The following is a 19,583-nucleotide window of genomic DNA, read 5'->3' as shown; positions in this document are numbered from 1 at the left end:
TATCCTTTGCTCTATATGTGACGTTAACTAGTCGTATGTAAATCTGATTAGTTTCTAACCATATCCTCAGTATACGCTAGAACGTTCAGATGTGCTGACCTACAAACACTGCCTCCACCAGGTGGTTGCAAACATAAAATACACAAATAAGGACATAATAAAATGACAAAGGAAAGTACTAGCCATGAAATGATACACACAGTAGTGTTAAACTCTTTACTCTTCTGCAATTCACTCTATTCAAGATTACACAGTACGAGCAACATTATAGTTCTGTCTATTCACATTTGGTAATCGCTCTGTCTGGCACTGTCCTGTGATATATAATCGCGGTCGTTAATTCAAGCGCGGAATACTGACATCAGCTATAGCAATTGCAATTATATTTAGAACTACACTCCCGAATAGCAACGTGAAGCCTCAGCAAAGAACGAAAAAGACACGTGATCAGCAATTTACTTTACTTCCCTCGAACGACCACTACAGTGATCTGACGCTTATCGCTGCAAAGGTTCTCGGCTCAGCGAGATAACATAAATTCTACTTCACCAAAAGCTTCCGTGGGCACCTCCACAGCTGCCGTGGAACACCAGACGATCCTCAGTCTCTCGCTACAAGTACTCTGTCCCAGTAACGAGGTCGCACACCTCGCCAGGACCAGCCTCTCTCCTCGATGCTCCTGGAACAAGTGTTTCTCAGTCGCTACGCTTTTTCGTAGCTCCTGTTCTTTTTTTCTTCCCCCTTTTAATGTGTGTGGCCAATCATGTTGCTGGAAGGCGTTCGTTTCCGAGCGCCGACCAATCTCATTTGTGCAACCAACCAAAGCTTCTAGAAGCTCCCAGACTGTTCCAGAAGCTTCCGCTCCGGCCGTTGGGAAAACCACCTACACGCCTCCATGCGTTTTGTGAGCGAGCCCTTGTGTCTTCTCCTTGTCCTTGGCCACGTAGCTCCCGCTAAGCCGCGGTCCACCCGGCTGGGATTTCCAAAGTAGCTTACGGGCTGTTGTCTTCAGCTCTCAGGCCTGCCTGCCACGCTTGTGTCTTTCCCGTTCTCCTGCCAGCCTCCCGTCTCCGACCACTATCGCCCAACGTGCAGATATTCTGCTACAAATTAAGATCCCTAACCGATGTCAGTATCGTTAATGGTTTCCTGTCTCGATGTTTATGCTTCCGGAGTGATAGTTGTAATGTCGCTCAAAATGATGCCACTTTGCAATACCTTCCTGTTCCGAGCAATTTTGTACTTGCATGAGGTGACTCTAATAATGTCATCTTATGCAGTACAAAATTCATTTACATTTTGCCCTTATTATCATTCCAAATTTGACGAAGGCAGTGGGACAGATGAATACCAATGTGTCATTATTGCAACATTTATACTCGGGGTTCTACCAAGTTTGGTTGAATTTAATTTAAATTAATTGACATTGTAATTATTTATAGATTGGTTTGTTCGTGTTTTATGTTGTTAATAGTCCTTGTTTGTGGCACGTCGATTACAATGTTCAGGTGCAAGATTACGCATGTCAGCAAAATAAAACTGTAAAGTAACAATGAGATTTATTTATTTAATTATGGCAAATGGTAGTCCCTTTATTTTAAATTAAGTTCTTGTTACGTAACTAGTCATCCTTCCCTAACTGAATCTATAGTAATGCAACATAAAAACATATTTGATATACGTGGTTGTCCTATATTAACAGTTCTCATGTTCGCAGAGGGCACTTTCGTCATTATCAGTTCATTTAAACGAAGAGATATTCAATTTCATTTTAACTAATTAATATTCATCGCATATACAATTTCCTGTGTAATTGTATCTGGAAGTGTTTCTGTCTCTGGTGTATGAGTCAGTTAGCTTTACATAATTGATAACCTGTCTGGGTAAGTTCAGTACTTACTTTTAGTGTACGTCTTGTAAATTCAATAGAGTCAATACTGTTATTTACTTTGGCAATTTGTATTAAAGGAAATTACCTATGCCCGTTTTTGGATCGACCTCTCAATATAATAAAGAGAGAAAATATATAAGTATTCAGTGAGTTTGCTTACAGGAAAATTTGTAAACATGGTTAATCAGATACACCTTAAATTAATACAGTTTACAAAATACAAAACAAAGAGGAGAAAAAAAACAAAAGGCAGCGATAAACTTTTGTCTGTGGGTCTTAGTACGAGTCTATCTGATGTGGCTCTACTGTTTGTATGATCATAACACATAGGCACTGCTTGACATTGCACTGACACTATCGATGCTAGTTTATTTACAGGAGGGCACAGTAGTCTGTAAGTGTGAGATATGGCATGAACTGACGCGCATCTCTGGCCTGAATTCACTCTAGTACCTTGGCAATAGGGTCCATGGGCACTCCGCTTTCTCGTCGATTATCACTGATCGTTGAGGTACAGTGACGTAGGGGGATGGCATGTCTGTTCACAAGGTGAGCAGCAAGGCAAAGTGCTGCGTTGATGGGCAGTTTCATGGGTTTTCTTCACGGAGACAGATAACTGGTCGATAGGAAGGTACACCGATTTTTATGTGGTGCAAGTTGTGGGTATAAGGAAACCTATAGTTCTTCTTCATTGTCTAAGAGTTTGTGTATCTGCCCCTATTTCAATCTTCATGTATTTCTTCTTTGGCCTTTAGTATTTGTGTTCCTAATCTTCTTGCTTCGTGATCTTCTTTCTCTTGTAAACTCTTGTAATCAGGTAAGGAACATAGGTTTTTGTGGGTAATGTTACTATGAGGATTGGGTTAGGTCTCCGTCTTGGAAATCCGAGCCTCGGTTCCCGTTGGATGATGTCAGAAGATACGAAACTATTGTATCCGTGACGTAGAAGTCGCTCGTTAAGTAATAATTTTGCTACAATGGTAGCAATAATGTTTTCTTTATCAATACACAAACGTCGTCTGTGAAAGGCCTGCGTTCGGTTGCTGTGTTCCTATCAGTTATCTGCCATGTCATTTGCTGTCGATTTATTATTGAACATGCCACCACTTTATAAGTCGTTAGGGCGCTTGCTGCGCGGGCCCATTGATACCTGGAAGGCAGCCGCCAGTGTCCACTCTCCCATTATCTTTTGTGCATGCAGCCCTCGCCAACAGCGGGTTTCCCTACTGCGTCCGCCAGCAATTCAGCCACCCCGGCGCCTGTCTCCTCCAGTGTTATCGTGAGCAGTTCGTCATACTCGTTCCGGTTCTCTGAATACCTGCACCCACTAAAGTACACAGTCTCAATCATCAATACCTGTACATGGAATTTAACACATACATAAACATCTTACATACATAGAATGACTTTCTAAGATGGTCGCCAGTGACCCCTTTTCAGCAAATATTATAATTTCTAATTTTATCCTATTCCAATTTGATGGTTACATGTATTCTATGAAGCTCTCGCTTTACATTTAAACTTGCTTACGTGGGAGAAATATTTTCATTAGTACATTTTGTGCAGTCCAACACAAAGGTCCATGACATAAGTTAGACGTTTTCTAAACTTTTTGTTAAAACTATACAACTAAAAAGCTAAAGAATTCACAAACGCGCTGGCCAGCATGTCATACAATAACAAAAAACTCCCTGTTTTTATCATCTCATAAGCCTTCTTCTGCGCCGTGGTTCTCTGGTTGCGGAAGGTGTGTAGCTTTCCCTGTTAACATAAGAACAGAATGCGCCACAGCGCAAAGATTAGTCATGTCTTTCTCTGTTGGAAATTTTGTTTTTTCTTGTTGAGATCACCGCTGGTTGCGTCTTTGTTTGGTACCTGTAGACAGATGAATCGTTTGTGTGATATTGTGATCACTGCTCAGTATCACAGGTACTATAATGCGATCTTATAATTAACCCATTTTTTCAAGCGACAAGTTTCGGAATTTCTTGTGCCTATATTTGGCGTGTTCCCTACTTGTGTTTAATCTTATGTGATCGAGTGACTGTACTTGACATTATGACGCCAAATTCCCTCACATTTTTCTCAGATATTAGTGCGTTCATACGCCATAGCGTAGATCAGTCCACCCTTATACATTTTATCACTAACAAACATAAAAAATTCCCCCTCTATAATCTCGCGATGCGCTCTGGCGAACTTTACGCAGAGCTGGCCACCCAATTGACCTCTTATCATTATAAATACATCAAACGTCCCTCTTTATTTTGCGGTGCGCTTTTGCGAACTTTATGCAAAGCAGACCCCAGGTCATCAACATAAATACTTCGACATAACACAGCAGGCATACCCATTGGTTTCCATAAATAATGTCTATCAAGTCACTCACTGGTGGCATTGTATTCACGCAAATAAAATATTCTGTACAGTTAGTCGTTCCGAAAGCTGTCGCCCCCATTTATACAGGTGATTCTGTTATTACACACCCAGATGACTAGAATATGATTAAATAGATATAGTTTTTCATGACTAAAGTCATTATCGTTCTGTCCTTTTCAGGTACAGACCAGATGAAATCATTAACAGGCCCTTCATATGCTGGTGTCATATCTATTGTTCATTTCCCACAGCTTAATACGAATCATTTTATACTAGAATTATTATATCTGCTTACTCTACTCTTAGCAATAATTTACCTTAATGTACATCTCATTCTCCGTTTGTCTGTTTTCCGTTCCTTGTTTTACTCTACGAAGCACTTGATATGGCTTACGTGGTGTAAACCAAGTGACTTCCCTGTTTTGATGGACTCCAGTTCCACTGCGTTCGCATGTGCCAATCGCCTAATCCTTACAGGTCCGTCATAATCGAAGAATTTGTGGGAAAGCCTCTTTTGTTTGTTGGAGAAACGGTGAGATTTTACTAACACTCGCTGCCCAACAACAAATTCACGCTCATTTGCCTTTGTATCTGCTCACTTCCTACGTTTTTCTCCTGCCATGCGGATGTTACGTAGCGCCTCTGCTACGAGGGCTCCATGTTGTTGTCGTTTCCTGGGCGGGAAATCGACTAGTTACCTTATCTGGAGCCGGCCTATTCTTTAATACAGAGATTGGTGGTAACAATGTGGTGCTATGAGGAAGTTCATTAATAACATCCTGAAAATCTTTCGGACATCCCACATTGCATGTCTTTTGCCACAATACAGTCGGCACAGGTTTCCTAGGTCCTTCATCGTTCTCTCTGAGGGGTTTGAACTGGGTTTAAACCTTGAAATGAACACGGGCTTTATTTTGTGCCTCCGTAGCATTCTCTTCCAAATCTCTGATTTGTATTGCGGGCCATTGTCAGAAAGAACTACATCAACCGTCCCGACCTGGGTCAAGAAGTCTTTGCGGAACGCCTTGCTTACTGTGAGGCCTGTGGCTCTCCATAGTGGTGTCAGAGTAACGAACTTGGACGTTAGTTCTAACACTACTAGGATGTACCTATATCCCTTTGACGTCGCTGGAAAAGTACCCATTAAATCAGTGGCCGCGATATGGCGCAATTTCTTGGGTATGATTGGATACATCGGGGCTTGCAACGCTACTGTTATCGTCTTTGCCTTTTGGCACCTTTTGCAGACGGCCAACACCTTTCTTATTCGCCTCTCCATGTTTTTAATGTGAAATATCCCTTTTAATTTTAGAAATCATATCCGAACACCAAAGTGTGCACAAATTAAGTGAGTGTATCAAATTAATTTATTGATGACATCTTCTGACACACACACTACCCATAGTGACTCGTCCATATTCGTTCTATAGAAGAGAATGCCCTTTCTAAGGAGGTAGTGTTGGCGTATATTTGCAAGTGTACGATCCCTCCATTTCTGTTTTATCTCCAGGAGTGTGGGATCCTTGTCCTGTTCTGTCATGATATTCTGCATAGTGACGGTAATGAAATTCTCTAACGCCACCTTTCGGAGGTAAAACAACGAAAAATGTTCGTGATCTAGCTCCTCTGCTGCCTGTTCAGTTATGCCTATCGGTGAACGCGACAACGCGTCGGCAATAACATTGGTGGACCCTGGTACGTGTACTGCCGTGAACTCGCGTTCCTGTAATGCGGTAATCCATCGAGCCAGTCTTCTGTGCGTGAGTTTGGCAGTCAGCAGGAACTCAAGTGCCTTGTGATCAGTATATCCCTTTGTTTTTCTGCCAAAAAGGAAATACCTGAATTTTTGAAAACCCAAACTATGGCTAGGGCTTCGAGTTCCGTCACCGAATAATTGCGTTCACTCTTCGTTAAAACTCTACTCCCAAATGCGATTGTTTTGTGTACCTGTTTTCCGTCCTGCTCGTACTCCTGAAATATCATCACCCCTAATCCAGTCTTCACACTATCCGTCGCCATGCAAAATTCCAGCGACAAATCCGGGTGTGACAGTATGGGAGCCATAACAAGTGCTGATTTGAGCGCCCGAAACTCCATGTCCGCATTCTCGTCCCATACCCATGGTGTCTTCTTACTCGTTAACTGACAGAGGCGAGGCGTCGCTAAAGAGCTTACATAAACAAATTTCTTGTAGAAATTGGTTATTCCGAGGAATCCCCTCAGTTGCTTCCTCGTTTTTGGAGTAACAAATTCGGCTATAGCCGCCAGGCTTTCGGGATCAGGAGAGATATCTTCACTATTTACAATGTGACCCAGAAAGTGCACCTGACTGCTTCCAAAACATGATTTCCTGATGTTTGCCGTTACCCCATGTTGCTTCAGTCTGCCCAGAATTTCCCCCAGTAGCGCATTATGTCGTTCCCACGTGCTCTCAGCTATGACGACGTCGTCGACATAACAAGTGATCCTTTCTTTTACTTAATATAGTACTAAAGCCTCTAATGAATGCGGCTGACGAGATACTTAAACCGAATGGCACCCTACAGAATTGGAAGCACTGTCCAAATGCAATGAATGCTGTGTACTTATGGCACGCTGGATCCAGCTCGATTTGCCAGAAGCTAGACTTCATATCTAATGAGGTGAATACAGTGATACCGTGGAATTTATGGAGTAGTTCCTCTAATCGTTCAGGTCTATCCGTTTCCGGAACAATAATTGTATTGATTTGACGCGAATCTAATACAAGCCGGATTCCGCCATCCTTCTTCTCGACTACTCTTAAAGGGCTGTTGTACTCTGATGTTGCTGGTTCAATGACTCCATCATCCCTCATTTTTTGTAATTCTGACAAAACTCTGTCTCGGTATGCCCAAGGTATGATGTTGGGTGGAACGCGGAAAGGTCTATGTTTCCTGACATTGAATTTGAATCGGTATCCTTTTATTGTACCGGTCTTCGGTAGAAAGACTTCTGCACTATTATGCTGCGTCACTTCTAACTCTTGTTTCGACTTAGGAGGTATGTTCGTTAACGCCTGCATCTTAGTGTCTATTTCCTGATGAATTTCCCGTAACTCTTCTCTTTCCGTCATGCAAGGTTCTTTACTGTTTAGCTTTTCCTGGGGAACACTGTCGTTTTCGGCCTGTCGGTCAATAAACTGTAACCTTCGGCAGTTTGTCAGGTTTGCACCTTTCTGACTTCCTCGTCAAACCTGATTGTGATTCTTTCTTTCTCCCCTATAATAAGTTCGCCTCTTCCCAAATCTATTATTGCCTTTTGGGCAGAGAGAAAATCAACCCCTATTATGATGTCTGCAGTTGATTTGGGAATGACAAACGTATTTGCTGTGAGTTTGTGTCCTTGGCAGTCAAAGTCAATTTGCGTCTGTTGCGAAATTTCAGTGCCTTTCCCCATTAGTGCGCCCCTCACTTTCGATTTCCTTACTGCAAGCGTTGGTGGATTTACGGAGCCTCTACATTCGTTGTATAGGGAGTCAGATATTGCTGACAGCTCGCTTCCACTATTATCGCCGTGCAGTTGATCTCGCCTATCTTTATTTTTAGCAGAGGGTGTATTTCTGCCCTACATTTCGTATCCTTTTCTTCTAATAGTAGTTTACCCATATCTTCGCATTCTAGCATGTTCATTTGACCGTATCCGATATTGTTTTCGGGCTGTCTTTGTGTCGTGCCCTGCCTGTGGCCTAGTCAGTTATCATTGTCTACTTCGATCACTTGTACGCGTCCCGGATTTGGTGGCCAAATTTCAACTTCACGCCTATTTTCGGTGCGTCCGTTTCCTTGCCAATTCTGATACGTATGCATTCGGTTGTGGTTTCTGTTGTTGCTCCACTGTCCGCTGTTACTCCTCCATGTGTCCGCTCTCTGATCATTATGCTGCCTGTTGTTACGATTGTTTGTCCAATTGGGATTGTTCCCTCTGATTTTCACGTTGGAAGTTTCGCTGAGACGATCTGCGACCATCATTGTGCCAGCCCTGTCCTCTACTGTTTTTGTTCTGGTTTTCCCGATTAGCCCTTTGTGTGACCTTTTGCACTTTCCTTTCTCTGTTTTGCTGCTCGTTAAAAGCGAAATCGAGTTCCCGTAACGTGCCTTTAAATATCTCGATGTTGTCACCGCACCTACCAGCTAGGGTTTGTTGGTACGCGATCGGTAATTTCATGTAGCATAATCTGATTATTTCTGCTTGGCTACACGGTTGGTCTAGGTACTGGTTTCGTTTGGTCATGTTTTCGAAATATTTGACGAGGCTGCGGAAACCTGAAGTTACAAAATTTCGGCTCATAATGAGTTCTTGTTTAATTCTGTCTTGCGATTCTTTCGACCAATACTTGTTGAGGAACGCAGTACAGAATTCTTCATAGGTATTGCAAGTTCTCGCAATGTTTCGCATCCACTCTGCGGTGGCGCCTTCCATATGTGAACAGACAAAGTATAGCTGATATCTGAGCGGCCAATGCGGTGGTAAACTTAGGTCAAATTGTCCAATGAATGTTTTCGGGTGCAACAGATTACCGTCGTCTTTGTAGTGCTGGAACCGCTGGACCGATATAAAGTGCTTAAAATTGAAGTCGTCTTCTGACTTCTGTATCTAACGTCTTTCTTGTCTTCCTTCCTGTTCACTGTACCAGCAGTTTTCGTTCCTCATTGTAACGGCACATTCGCAATTATACAGTTGATGTGCGGTGGTTCGGATTAACGGACTGCAATTACTTGAGTCGACCGTAATGTTGCTATTCGCACGGTTGTTGATTAGTGGAGCAGGTGGATTCAAAGGATTTGTCCGTTCTATGCCACCGTTGGTCATATTAAATTCCCTCTCCGTGTTTCCATGGTGGATTACATTAATTTCTGATCCGCTATTCGCCGTTTGAGTGTGACTGGTTGGCAGAGACATTGATCCTGTTCTCGTCGTTCCCTCCATATTTGTGGGGCTGTTACTTCGCTCGTCTACAGTCTCTGCATTTTTGCTCAGTGACTTTATTTCCCCTGCTAGCCGCTCCATTTCTTTAGTCACGTCTATTTTTAGTTGTTCGAGCTCTGCATTCGGTGCTCCGTTCTGTGGTGCGTCTTTGGTACGTAATCGTGTTTCTTCGACCGTCTTTATCCGGTTCTGGAGTTTGTGTATCGCTCCCTTTCCCACTTTCGCGGTTTGCAATGTTTCCTCTTTGGTTGCACGAGCCATGCGCTTCGCGCCTTTTGCTATTAATTTCGCTTCGTTTGCCGTTCTTTTAATTTCCGCTACCTCACGTGGCAATGTGGGTTGTAACGCAGCTACATCGTCTTTCATGTCTTTCGTTTCCGTCTTAATCACATTAATATCCATACTAAATGATCTATCCGGCTGTGAATTCGCTTTCGTTTTTTTATACTAGTCTGAATTCCCTTAATTTCGGTTTTAATACTATGTTGGATTTCTGTCTTGTTACTTTGCATTTCGTTACCAATATTTTTAAGAAACGCGAGTATGTTTGCCATTCCTACCGCGTCACCACCTTGCACGTTATTTGACACAAGAGGTTCTGAACAAGCGCGGACATACCGGTACTGTGTTCTATCAACCTCTTCTTGCCTACTGTACCTACTATAACCTGATGCGTGGCTGCGTGCTGACGCATTTGATTATGGTCGGTCGTAGCAAATACTGTCGCTTTCATACTCACGTGGGCTAACTACATGGTAGTTTCTGATGGTAACAACTGCATCGACGTGTTCTCTAAGATCTTCCTCGCTATCAGATTCTCGTCCCCTGACTTGGCTGAGTCTATCTTCCTCCAGAAACTCCCTGTGATCCGCGTTCACCTCATCAGTAACCTGCGCACCTAGCATTCTCAATTCTGTCTCGTCCCATCCATTCTCGTTACTCCTATTTATTCCCGCCATTTCACTATTGATTTCGTTTATTGTATCTACTTTTTTCTGTAACCGAGCTTTAGCTCTTGTTACCATGAGGCGTAGGGTTACTCACTATTATCCCCCACACAAATAATAACTAAATTGTCACACGTAGTAATCACTTAATTTTCTTACACAATGTCGTTATTGTGCAGTGCACATACAAACACACATATAAAACACTTCTAACGGCTCCAACCAGCGAGCAGACGCTCAAACAAGTCACTATTTGAAACAATTGAAAACACTGGAACCAACGAGCAGACGCTCAAGCGCAGTAGTAATTCTACAAATTATTCTAAGACACTGAAGCCAGCAAGCAGACGCTAAAGCGCGGCAACAAATGCAATTATTATTAAACTAGCATTTATAACATGTGGTTCTATGCAACTACGCATAATTTATTCAATCAAGCTGAGATCACAATTAACATGTAAGTAATTATTTACTGAGACTTCAAATTGCTATCTCTTCGAAATTTTGCTGGATATGTTTCAGGATTCTCGGGAACTTATCCTGGCAGTGTAAGCCAATTCTAAGCTACCGCCCCTGTTTTGCTCTTTTCTGCTGATGGTTACGCCTGAGAGCCGAACGTATAAGTGAAAAATTTTGCACAACGGATTTTATAACGCTAATTTGTCGCCCCAACACCTATACGCTCTCCAGATGGGTATAGGCTTATCCATTGCTCTATATGTGACATTAACTAGTCGTATGAAAATCTGATTAGTTTCTAACCATATCCTCAGTATACGCTAGAATGTTCAGATGTGCTGACCTACAAACACTGCCTCCACCAGGTGGTTGCAAACATGAAATACACAAATAAGGACATAATAAAATGACAAAGGAAAGTACTACCCATGAAATGATACACACAGTAGTGTTAAACTCTTTACTCTTCTGCAATTCACTCTATTCAAGATTACACAGTACGAGCAACATTATAGTTCTGTCTATTCACATTTGGTAATCGCTCTGTCTGGCACTGTCCTGTGATATATAATCGCGGTCGTTAATTCAAGCGCAGAATACTGACATCAGCTATAGCAATTGCAATTATATTTAGAACTACACTCCCGAATAGCAATGTGAAGCCTCAGCAAAGAACGAAAAAGACACGTGATCAGCAATTTACTTTACTTCCCTCGAACGACCACTACAGTGATCTGACGCTTATCGCTGCAAAGGTTCTCGGCTCAGCGAGATAACATAAATTCTACTTCACCAAAAGCTTCCGTGGGCACCTCCACAGCTGCCGTGGAACACCAAACGATCCTCAGTCTCTCGCTACAAGTACTCTGTCCCAGTAACGAGGTCGCACACCTCGCTAGGACCAGCCTCTCTCTTCGATGCTCCTGGAACAAGTGATTCTCAGTCGCTACGCTTTTTCGTAGCTCCTGTTCTTTGTTTCTTCCCCCTTTTAATGTGTGTGGCCAATCATGTTGCTGGAAGGCGTTCGTTTCCGAGCGCCGACCAATCTCATTTGTGCAACCGACCAAAGCTTCTAGAAGCTCCCAGACTGTTCCAGAAGCTTCCGCTCCGGCCGTTGGGAAAACCACCTACACGCCTCCATGCGTTTTGTGAGCGAGCCCTTGTGTCTTGTCCTTGGCCACGTAGCTCCCACTAAGCCGCGGTCCACCCGCCTGGGATTTCCAAAGTAGCTTACGGGCTGTTGTCTTCAGCTCTCAGACCTGCCTGCCACGCTTGTGTCTTTCCCGTTCTCCTGCCAGCCTCCCGTCTCCGACCACTCCACTATCGCCCAACGTGCAGATATTCTGCTACAAATTAAGATCCCTAACCGATGTCAGTATTGTTAATGGTCTCGATGTTTATACTTCCGGAGTGGTAGTTGTAATGTCGCTCAAAATGATGCCACCTTACAACATCACTAACTATGTCTATGATATTTTGTTAGCAGAACCAACTTGGTCAACATATAACAATCTTAGAAAATTTCTTGGCCTTTTTTGAAGATTCAGGTTTGAGAGCAAACTTAGAAAAATCCTATTTTGGTAAGATGAGTGTAATATTTTTAGGCCATATCATTTCACCAGGTACTGCATCTGAATCTGAGGAATTATAAGCAATAAAACCCACATACTACTAAATGACAAATCAGAAGCTTTTTAGGAGTAGTAAATTTTTACTGTAGATTTTTTAAATTGGAAATTTTGACTACACCAACATTATGTTCTTTGACACGCAAAAACACGACTTGGCACTGTAATGATCAAGCACAAATAGAGTTTGATACGCTGTGAAGGCCACTGCTCACCACACCTATTTTAGCTCATCCTTAGCTGTCAAAAGATTTGTGCTTATCTACAAATTCTTCCAAAATAGGGCTCAGAGTTCATCTCTTCCAAGAGCACACAGAGAATGGATCATTGTCCAAAAGAGAACTGCATTTGCAAAGTAGAGCGTTAAGTAAATCAGAAAGAAATTACTCAATCGCAGAGTTAGATGCCTTAGCCATGGTCTGGGCGTTCACGAAATGTAGGTACTATTTACTTGGCAAGCATACAAAAATTTGTTCAGACCACAAAGCCTTACAATTTTTAATGATCTCCAAGTTAAACCGTGAAAGATTTCATCATTTGGCACTGCCCTTGCAGGAATATAATTTCACTATTTGTTACATTCCAGGAAAAAACAACATCATTGCTGATGCCTTATCTCCTACTCCAACTGGTTTACCTGATAACAACACAGATACCTTCCAAAATACAAATTTTAGCTTGCTTTATCTACAAATAGTAGCTTTCTGAAACCATATCTCAGGCTCATTACTCGGCATAGCAGAAGAACAAAATAAACATCCCATTTTGGAATGATGTTAAAGAAAAATGGAAAGACAGGAGAAATAAAGTTATCAGACAGTTTTATTTATTCAGAAACGGTATTCTCTTTAAAAGTAGCACTGTATACGTTACATTTTGGTTGGGGTGTATTCCAGAGAAATTTGTTAATATATTGATATGGTACACAAGCTTCAGCTACACACATTTTGGACCACAGATGTGTTTTCACAAATTACTGACCACGTGGTATTTTGACAACATGCATAAAAGAATTCGAAAATTATTAGTGATGTGTAAACCCCGTCAAAAATCCAAACCTTCCACCATCTTACATTGTGCCCCATTCTTTCCAATCGCTCTATCCAAGCTAAGAGAATGAGCAGCTGTAGATTTACTAGGCCACTAGTTCGATCCAGAAATTGCTTTTCTTATATTTTCGACGCAGTGGAGTTGACGTCTAAATTTGTATCATTCCATCTTTGCGTAAGGCTACACCTAAAACAGTGTCCAAAGCTTTCATTAAGAAATTTTTACACCATGTAGGACATGTTGACAAGGTCATATCAGATAATGGTCCTCAGTTTCGAGGCAGTGTTTGGTTATGTGTATTAAAGAGATACAAGATCCAGCCAATATTCATTTCATTATATTCTCCACGTCCAAACCCATCAGGGTGTATAACGAAAGAGATTAACAAGTTGTTCAGACTCTATTGCTACCATCGACACAGAAACTTAGACGGATATATCAATTTATTTCAAGATATCGTAAATGACGTTCTTCACAGCTGAAATTCCTTGCCACCAGTCTTAAAGAATCAACAGTTGCCAGACAAAATCAAAGGACCCATAGATTTTCCTCACACCACAAAATTACGTCAAAGAGATATCATACAACTAGCCTTAACAAATACAGATGAAAAACGCAAGAAATCTCATAAAATGAATTTACAAGCCAGAAAATTACACGTTGGACTAAAATTTTTGGTCCAATCTCATCCGAATATCACGTAAATATCAATTCAGAATTCTCTACAGTGGACACTAGAGAATTAAAACATGGTCCACGAGAATGCAGTCGAAATTGAAACACTACATGGATGGAAATCCAAAGGAATGCACCACATATCACACATAAAGCGATTTGTTGATTAAGAAGTTCTTGGCAATACCTGATACTGCAGATAGGTACATGTATGGAATTTTATATAACTCATTAGCCATGTAATGAAATTTTGTTTTCTACTTAGCTGGTATATGAGAGTACTGTATACAATTCGTTGAAGTACATGAGGTAACAGCGATAAACGTTATTCAAGTTTCTTGGATTTGAGTGAAGAATGGAAATAGTATTGTAAGTGATTTTCTTAGTGTGGTGTGCATACTGTAAGACCTTCGGTACACACACCAACAGATTATTTGACTTGTCGCTCTATCGAAGTAGGCAAGTGTCAGCAATATGTGTCGTGGTCTTATGGTGGCGTGTTTATCTTCTGCCGTTAGGTCAGACGATAGAAATGCCACTTGCACACTTAGAGTAGCAGATTGACGGTGACCAACTTTAAACAGAACTTGATTAATTTTCACACACATTTATTAAAATAATAACAAGTATTAAAATAACTTAACTTGGTTCAGGATGCTGTTTACAATTGACAATCTGAAGTTCCTTTGGTCTTGGTACGTTAATCTTATTCTCACATATATCTGATACTTGACAAAGTATCTATTCATTCATCTTCATGGCTATGTACAGGAATATGGTAATCTTATTAGGCGCAGACTGAAACTTGACTATAGACTGGTACAGACAAATGTAGACTGGTACAGACTAATGCAGACTGATGCAGACTAATGCAGACTGATTAACTGGAGGTCTGTACACTCTTTATAATACCTCACGCATTCAGGTATCATTGTGCAAGTGTGATCCACGAGGACAATAGGTTCTACATAAGCAGCAATGCCATTGGCTGCATTACGTATTAATACGTGGATCGGCAGAAGCAGAATTTGGTCCGTTTCTAAGACAGCGCCATCTCGTAGTACGGAGACGGATGAGCACTGCACCTGCGCTGTTGTACTTAGCGGGGCGCGCTCTAGTGGGAAAGTTGTGTACACACTGACTACGCAGAACTATGTACACAACACTTAGTGAGCAGCTAACAGTGTACTTGTAGTTTTTCTGATCTGCTAATTTGTGAATTCTAAGTGGGAAATAAGCAGTGTACTGGAAAAGTAATTAAGTTTTATGAGATATGCGGTTATTTGAATGTTGAAGCCATTGGTGCCATATTTTGATGATGATTTATGATGAAGTTTATGATGAGTAGTATGATGATGCATGTCGATGATAATTGAGGTAATAATGAATACTGGTTGGTTAGAGACTCTGTTTTCTGTTGGCACATGTTGTTGGAACAATGGTACATTTAGTAGGTTGCAGAATAGGATGTTTAGTAGGCTGCAAGCTAAGAAGTAAGTGTTGATGTCATGAATGATGTGGAATGACTTACACATTCTGTATGAACATTTTTGCTTGAACATGTGGAAGAGTTGCTGTTTGAGTTAATAAAATACTACACGGGCTATGGTTTCCCACTTAATTGTTTTTACTGATCAATGGTACCACATTTCTTGCAAGTAGTGTTTTGCTTGCATAACAGCAGTATTTCTTGCAAATTTTCTTTAGACATTTTTGGAAACTTAAAGTTTTACCACTTTGTGTTAATCTTTGACCTTTTCTGTTCAACAGATCTCTTGAAAGTTCATTATGAGAAATTTTACTGAAAAATTTTTACAGTATTAAAGATTATACAGAGAGATTTACCTGAAAACTATGAGAACTGAGGGAAGAAATCTGCCATGAGGAAAAAGGAGAAAATTTCTAATAATTGCTAACAGTCTTTTTCAGCAAATGCTTATGACTTTCTACATAACACATGTTCCGTATAACCAGTACCTTGTACACTATTCTAAGTAAGATAGTGTAGCTAATCATATACTTATTCTTGTTTTATGTTTCAATGTCAGCTTCCTTCTTTTGACAGGCAGGTTGATTTACATTGATCTGCAATACATTTTGCACTGGTTAAAATAATTTTTCCTAAGATGTGATATTTTGTTGCATATTCTATGACAACTTACATTTCTATGGTTTTGTGTTTTCGATGTTTTTTTGTGTGAAATTGCATTTTTTATGAAATTTCTTTAAGATGTCATGTTGTATAGTTTGCTTATCACTTTTTTCCTTGTAGTTAGATGTTTTGCTTTTTTTCTTTATTATGTGAATGAGTATGATGTGCTACTCTAATTTTAGGGATATCTCCATACTTTAAGTAGAAGATATAAAGTAGAAACTCATGAGTTAGCAGTAAGTTACCAGCAGTATATTGAGATGATTGTTAATTATGGTTGAGAGTTTCAAGCAATTATGCAAGATATAACGTTTGATAAAAGAATATGGTTTTATGTGAGGTGTTGATCTTGGAAGTGTACAGTTGAGAAAACAGGTTTTGAGTTTATGGTTATAATAATGTGGAAATGCTGAAGTTTAAGTATGAAGTTTGAGCAATATCTGAGGTAGAATTTCAGTACTAAGTAAGTTATATTGTTGAAAGATGAAATTTTAGGAAAATTTAAATGATGAATAAGAGATTTTGGAAATAAATTCTGTGAGATTTAAGAAGTTGAAGGATGAAAATAATGTGAGGAATTTTTAAGTATAGGTGATGGTATGCATGTGTGGGGATGTCTGACAGTTTTGGGTGAACACAGCATGTGTCACGTGACTCTATGACAGCTCCTTTTCCCTTCCCTGAATACATGACCGTGAATCCAAAGCAAATATCTGACATTTTAAAGTAGTGATAATTTTGGTACCAAAGAATATATGTTTCAAGTGATACATTACATCATTTTTTTTCATTTTTTTGGTTTTCATGGCTTATGTGTAAAGGTGCCGATTTCTAATATGTTTCTGATTTCTCCTGAACACACATGAATTTGTTCTTATCACAATACTATGTTTCTTATTTTGTACATTTCTCACTTGTATCTAATATGGTTTCTTTTCTTGTCCAATATTTCACATCTTTTACTTTATTATGGACAGTTTATTCTGAATGTTTGAATTTTCATAATTATCTACATATAAGTGCATATGTCATGTTTTACGTAATTTTTTATAAATGTTTAGGTAACTATTCCTCAAGGATATAATTTTATGTTGTGTTAAAAGAATGTACATAATTTGCATGCTTCTTAATATTTTTGGAAGTCCCAGGAATAAAACAATTAGTGCACACTTTTCTCAGATTAGATATAACTTTCTGTTTGTTTAGTGATTGAAGGACTGTGCTGTTATCTGCATTGTGGTTTTCTGTGCTTTATTAAGTTTTTTCTCCAATATGTGACATTAGCAGGCAAATAAACTTGTCAGCCAAAAACTTCCATAGTTATTGCAAGACACAATTTTAAATTAGTGTAGGAATTGATATTGGACAAGTTGTTAGTTTGTTGTGGCTTGTCTTTTTTTGGGTTCATAAACCTTTTATTTTACCTATTATTACTTTTATGTTGTAATTTCATGTACTGACACGTTCCATGACCTTAGAGATATCCTCTTTAATTGTGTTCTACAGAAATAGACGAGTAAAATAAAAATAAATAAGATATTATGTTGGTCAGTGAATGACTTCTTGTAACATTACTGATCATGAAACTTCATCACTGCTAACAACAATGGTCACAGCTGGCAGAAGATAATTTTCTATGCTGGTGGCTTGGTCATATTTCAGTTATTGATTGATGTTCCATTGCAAGAGAAATTTCTGTTGGTCGTTTGCCAAGTCTCCAAACACAGTTTGAGATTCTCCTTCAAGATGAGTTTTTGCTGGTCGTTTGGATGAACTCCAGCCCTCACTGGTCATTCTACTGCAATACTGGTGATGCTACTTCATGAGTAGTGACTGACGCAAATCATGGACTATTGCTATGTTAGTTGTGATAGGAATTTATATGGACTTACATTCTTCTATGATATTTTCGTGTGACCATTAAGTGTTTCATTTGTGTACCTAACCAGACTTTTAATGAAAAACTACAACTTCAATTTCTTTATGTACATGTTTTATAAATTTTTATTTATTTATGTATCTTGTCAAATTTTCGTAGTTTTCAGATTTTAAGACAAGATAAAAACGTTCGAAACTTTTATCAAATGCGTTGAGGACTATGAAACGTAGACATATATAGATGGACTGGATATTTATTCGCAGGTAGTTTCAGAATTAGTAGAACATTCATGTTACGAGAGCGAAGCAGTCACGTGTGAAATCTGTGGATTAGTCAAGATACAGCAGTCACTGTAATACCTCTGAACTTGTATATCTTTGGCTCAGTTGCGGAGTGGAAAGCAGTTGAGTGTTGGAGTAAGCCAGCAGATCTTTTAGCATTCTGCATTTTGGAAGAAGATTTTGCCGAGGAAAATTGTTGGGAATTATTAATCTGATGGAGGGACTTAAGGACACATCATTTATGGAATAGAGAGAATGGATTTGCATTATGAATATGCTTTTACGGTAATAATTGTTTTGCTGGCACGTACTGACAGTGTTAGCGATTCTTGCAACAGAACATTCCACCTTCCCACCTCAGTTTAAGTTATTTCAATTTGATTAATATTAATTTGCGTAATCGTAATAGCATTGCATTTTCTAAAGAAAACAAAGTTTTTGCTTTTCTGTGAGTTTTATATTTTTGTGAAATAAGATTTTTTACTTTTCATTATCAGAAAATCATTCCAACTTTTCTCCTAGTAATTTAGATTTTTAATGAACTAGTGAACAGTGTGTGTTTCAAAGTGTTGCTACACAATTTCAGTGTTTAATTTTTTTTGGTTAGTGCACAGTTTGATTTGTACTGGTATTTGACTAACAATTTTGATTTATTATTGTTTTCATAATGCGGAGCCACAGTCATAATATGTTTCTTTAAAGTCAGTACCGTCATTAGACTGTTGTTTATTTACAGTGTTGCATTTACACTTACACAATCATGATTTCGGCTTCAAAGTGCCATTATCAAGTGTTTTAGTGTTATAAATTGCCTAAGATGGCATACTGTCGTAGTGTATTTTAATACGACAGTATGCCATCTTAGACAATTTATAACACTTAAAACACTTGATAGTGGCACTTTGAAGCCGAAATCATGATTGTGTAAGTGTAAATGCAACACTGTAAATAAACAATAGTCTAATGACGGTACTGATTTTAAAGGGATTTTGATTTATTTTCCTCCACAGTGAACGCCAGTTAGTTTTGTCTTTATGTAAATGTGTGCACTGAAACACGCTGTTGGCGACAGTAATTTCAGTTCAACGTTTACATAACAGAGGACAGTACATTCAGCTTTAAGTACGCAGCAGGCAAACTTTTAAAATTCATGAACGATCGAGTCAGAGCAAATATCTTTCAAAATTTGTGGGAAATTTTTTAAAGGTGCTGAGGAAGGTAGAATGAGGCAGCTGGTACCCCACTATCCAGTCAGGGTCTTTTAAACAGGAGCGTATTCAGTTTTTTATGCTGCT

Source organism: Schistocerca nitens, chromosome 8, assembly GCF_023898315.1.
Source record: "Schistocerca nitens isolate TAMUIC-IGC-003100 chromosome 8, iqSchNite1.1, whole genome shotgun sequence".
Classification (NCBI taxonomy): domain Eukaryota; kingdom Metazoa; phylum Arthropoda; class Insecta; order Orthoptera; family Acrididae; genus Schistocerca; species Schistocerca nitens.
This window is presented reverse-complemented; position numbering follows the sequence as displayed.